This window comes from Otolemur garnettii, unplaced genomic scaffold (assembly GCF_000181295.1).
Source record: "Otolemur garnettii isolate 467f Iridium unplaced genomic scaffold, OtoGar3 scaffold00003, whole genome shotgun sequence".
Classification (NCBI taxonomy): domain Eukaryota; kingdom Metazoa; phylum Chordata; class Mammalia; order Primates; family Galagidae; genus Otolemur; species Otolemur garnettii.
In genome coordinates this window covers 727,015-731,752 of record NW_003852398.1, presented here as the reverse complement: position 1 = coordinate 731,752, position 4,738 = coordinate 727,015, and the positions used below count along the sequence as shown (strand labels likewise).

General features: G+C 49.2%; 1 protein-coding gene across 3 annotated transcripts in view; it reads left to right on the top strand.

The window, feature by feature from the left end:
- The first annotated feature begins 1,991 nt into the window (after positions 1 to 1,991).
- CDHR2 (cadherin related family member 2) overlaps positions 1,992 to 4,738 on the top strand; it is a 43,955-nt gene continuing 41,208 nt past the window's right edge. For 2 of the 3 annotated variants that reach the window (XM_023515365.1, XM_003782233.2), the window contains exon 1: positions 1,992 to 2,024. The gene's annotated coding sequence lies outside the window, so the exon portion shown is untranslated. Of the gene's footprint in view, positions 2,025 to 2,352; positions 2,537 to 4,738 lie in introns of all 3 variants that reach the window. The other variant, XM_023515363.1, reaches the window with a different exon arrangement.

Sequence of the window (4,738 nt, the reverse complement as noted above, 5' to 3'; positions counted from 1 at the left end):
TTGGAAAGAATGCACAACAAGCTAGAGAACGGCAGGAGAAAGGGAAGGGAATATACGGTTTTTGGCTGCCATGTGGCTATTTCACCAGGATATGAATTTTATATTATTTTTGTTAATTTTATAATGTTAAACTTTAATAATAACAAATAATTGTTGAGAACTGATTATTGAGAACTGCTTATCAAAGTTTGCATTGTTGATCAGTTGTTAGAATTTGACCACCATTGTTTGGACTTAATGAACGATGGCACTTTTTGGCATTGGCAACCACGAAAACATTTTGTAACTGTCTCTCAGACGATACACATCGTACTGCGAGCTAGTGCTAGTTAAACAAGTGATATCAACAAACCAGCTATTCAGATAATTTAGGTAAGTAATTTATTTATTTATTTCATGAATTTATATTTTATAGTGGCGGCAAAAAGTCTCGCACCAGCCTTGAAAGTGACACTTACGACTTACAAGTTATCATTATTAAAAATATATATTGATAAGGAAAAGGTTAAATCTTGGGCATCAGCAAAAATCACAATAGAGAACAAATGGTTAGAAATATTTCATCATTTTGAAACAAACCATGTTCCATACAATAATGCACTAAAAATTGTGGGATACGCACTGTCCTTACCCGGAACTAATGCTGCAACTGAATGCGTTTTTTCCTACAGTAAATAAAGTGTGGACATCAGAAAAATTACAATTAAGTGTTGAGACTTTGAAAGCCATTTTATGTGTGAAATATAGTTTAACAAATTCTTGTGAAAAATTTCATGACCTTTTAAACAACAACAGCAATCTACTAAAAAAAATTCACTCAAATGAGAAATATGCCAAAGAATAAAATAATACTATACATAATTTTTAATGTGTTATATTTGTAAATTGTACCTATGTTGAAATTTAAAAAATATGTTACAATACTATTTTTGTGTTCTATGAAAAATTTTGTTGCTCCATATAGACCAAATTTTTAATTAAGAACCCTCCCACCCCAGTCAATGGTATCCAGCTTTACCAATGTTAAAATCTGGTCACCTTACTCTATACGCTTTGAAAACCACCCCTCGCTTCACTTCAGTGTCGCCCCTCTGCAGCTATGCTGTAGGGGAGTGACCCAGGCATATGCTTGAATAAAGGCAGTCCTTTGCTCTTACATGTGTGTATGGTGGTCTCTCAGTGGCGATTTCAGTCCCAACACAGGCAGCTCAGCTCAGAGAGGGGTGGTGACTTCCCCAGACCACCACCCAGAATAAGCAGCACTTGAGGCCAGGGATCAGACATGTCACCTGCCCATGAGAACCATGGGGGTCACCCAGTACACAACAAGGCACTGGGCATGCACCTTAAGAAAATTGTGCCCAGGGCCTCCTTCTCTGCATCAACCCAGGGACACCTTGGCCTCAAGACAGGAGACAGAGTTTAAAGCCAGCCTAGGGGTAGATAAAGCCCCTGGGGGTGGGTGGATGCTCATTGTAAGTCTGAGTGGAGGGGACATGTAACTATAGGCTCTAAAGTGCATGATTGTGGGCACCTCACAGGGCTCATTCTGGAGTCTACATGTTTGATTGTCACACTTTTTTTAACAGTTTCCTTTCCTGACCTGACCCATGTCACCTTGTCTCTGAGTCCCCTGTCACTGAAGACACTTGTAGTGGGGAGTGGACAGAGGGTTCTAGCATAGCCCTCCAATGGTTACCCTTCCTGCCTCTGGCCAGCTGCAGAACCCAACCTTGTTCCTAGGACCTCTGGGTTCAGATTCTGCCTGACCTCTTCTCCTGCAACTTGGGCCTCCAGTCTTGGGAGAGTGTGAGCCTATGGTCTTGATTCCCATCCCCACCCCCCCAATCACCAACTGTGGTCAGTGCCTCTTGAGAAGCCAGCTCCATCCTAGGAGGTGTGGTCTCTGGCAGGGTTAATGATTGCTCAGGGGAGGCGGAGATGGTGCCAAAGTCTGCCAGTGTGCTGCTACAGGCCCCAGACGGCGCCCATCTGCCACCTCTGCAGTCTCTTCTAGGGCACAGGTAGGGACTCCCTGGCTACCTTGGCAGGGAATGGGGTCTCCTGGCTAGGAGTATTATACAGCAGGAATAGGGTGGGATTTGGGACCAAGGTGAGCTTGGGGTGCTCCCCTGAAGCTGGTTGGGAGTGCTGGGCAGAGGGGTGACCACACGCTGGGTTGGAAAGACCTGGGCTTGAGTCCAGCCCACTGTGTGTCCTTGCTGTCTTCTATAATGTGGGGGTGACAGTGCTGAGTAGCCAACCAGGCTCCTACTCACTGTTCTAAGTTCCAGCTCCACCCTGACTTTGGAGGGCTAGTTAATTTTTCTGGGCCTGTTTCCTCATCTACAGAATAGGGGTGAGAACAGTGTCAGAAAGAACCTAAAGAACCCCTGAGGCAGAGTTGGGCCTGTGGCCACTGCCACCTCAGCAGGTACGAGGAAGTGTCAAACAGAGACCAACACAGGCCCCCTTGCTGTGGCCCATTCTCAGCTCTGGCACATCTCCTTGCCGTGGGGACAAGGTGGAGACCCAGGTGAGAGCCAGGGTCAGGCCTCACCACTAAGGTAGGCCTTGCTGGGTGGGGCAACAGTCACAAGGCAGGGCTCCGTGAATGCTGAGATCCCACTGACCCAGGAGGCTACGACAGGCAGGTGGACTTGTGCCACTTCTTAGCAGGGGAAACTGAGGCCCAGGGAGGGGAAAGAGCCTGCCCGGAGTTGCACTGCAAATACATGAAATGCTGGAACCCAAGTCCAGGGCCATTTGCCTTCATATCTGTGTGTAGGATGAAGCAGCCTGGGAGGGGCACCAGGGGCCACAACAGGAAGCCTGGGCCCCTGAGTCCCGTGGCCTTGCACTAGACACCTGACTGGGCTCTTGTCTGTCCTGTAGGTGTAGTCAGGGCTCATAGAAGCAACTGGGGCCCAGGCCAAGGTTTTCCCAGGGACACCCTCTGCCCTTTGTTCCTGGGTATCCCTCTCTGAGCTTCCCAGAGCCTTGTTTTTCTCAAAATGATAGGACAGGAATGTTAATTCCTACCTGGGAGCAACCATGAGAGGTGGATGAGAAAATGGAAGTGAAAGTGTATGGCAAGCTGGAGGTGCCCATGGCTGAGCTGAGAGCCACGAGTGTCAGCGGACCGTCCTAGGCAGGGGGCTATGCCTCCTTTCCTGGCCCTCCTGGCCCCCAGTGTCCTCAGGCCCAGTGGCTCCAAATTCTAGAAAGCCTTGGTGCTGTGGACAGTTCCCAGCTGAGGTTGAGGAGCCAGCACTTCCTGGCTCAGGCAGGACCCAGGAGGCCTCCCAGGGGTCTGCGTGTCTCATGGGTGGGGTCCAGAGCCACCCAGTTCTCCCCTGCATCCATTTTGACCATTCCCCAAGCTCTCTTGAAAACAGGAAAAGAATGAGAGTAGTAGAAGGGCTTGGGAAAGAGAAAGCTATAGTTTCTAGAATGAAAATTGTCCCTGGTTTATAGAGGCACAAACAGAGTGAAAACATCCCCTGACTACAGTTACATAGTGACCCTGTAGTGAACAGGGCTGGATTCAGATCCATCCCTTGGTCTGAGGCTGCCCCCACAGGGAAATGGGGTGCCTGGGCAGGGACTCAGGGACGTTGTCAAGTCCACCCAGGCCTGGCCTGTGGGCAACTCCATTCCTTTCTTTTTTTTCATTTGGGCCTCGCACTCACCCCTTGCTTAGGTATCAGGAACCCAGGGTCCCTGAGGAGTGGTCACCAACCAACTAGACAGGGCTCCACATCTGACCTGAGCCTGAAAGGAGGGAGAGAATTTGCCCACATGCAGAGGCAAGGGAAGGCACTCTTGGCAGAAGGCATGGTTTATGCAGATTCCCACAGGAAGGAAAATGTAGGGTGTGGACCAAGAACAAGGCCATTCATGCCCCTGGACCACAGGAGAGGAAGAGAATTGCTTATGTGGAAAGTGAGATCCAAGACCTGTAAGGACATACTTGCCAGGTCAAGGGGCAGGAATTGTGTCCTTTGCCCAATGGGAGCCATGGTGGAGGTTTGAGCTTGGGAGTGACCATGTCCAGTGAGGAGGGGAGGCTCAGCAAAGGGGCAGGCTCAGCCTTAGGATGAAGGGTGGGTGTATCAGGTATAGGAAGGGACTCTGGGGAGTCTTTGGATTCTGATCCCATTACCAACTAGACCATGCCTCTTACCCCTTTGGACCAAGGTCTGCCAACAACTAAAAGTTGTGCAAAGTGCCAGCCATAGGCACAGGCCCTGTTTTGCTAGCTCTCTTTCTTCTCAGGGACTGGGCGGAGGAACTTCAAAGGCAGGCAACGCCTGTCTGGTAGCTACACTGAGATGAACTTTGTAAAGGTGATGAGTACACCTGTGTGCCTGCCAGCTGCACACCTCGTGACTGACTGTCCTGTGGTGGTTGACTCACTTCTGAAAGACTGGAGATGGGAGGACAAAATCAAGGAGGGGGGCAGGCATGGTGGCTCATGCCTGTAATCCTAACAATCTGGGAGGCTGAGTTGGGTGGATGATCTGAGCTCAGGAGTTCAAGACCAGCCTGAGCAAGAGCAAGACTGTGTTTCTAAACAAGCAAACAAACAAAAAATAGGGCTCAGCGCCCATAGTACAGTGGTTACAGTGCCAGCCACATACACAGAAGGTGGCAGGTTTGAACCCAGTCTGGGCCAGCTAACCAACAATGACAACTGCAACAAAATCTGGGTGTTGTGGCAGGTGCCTGTAGTCCC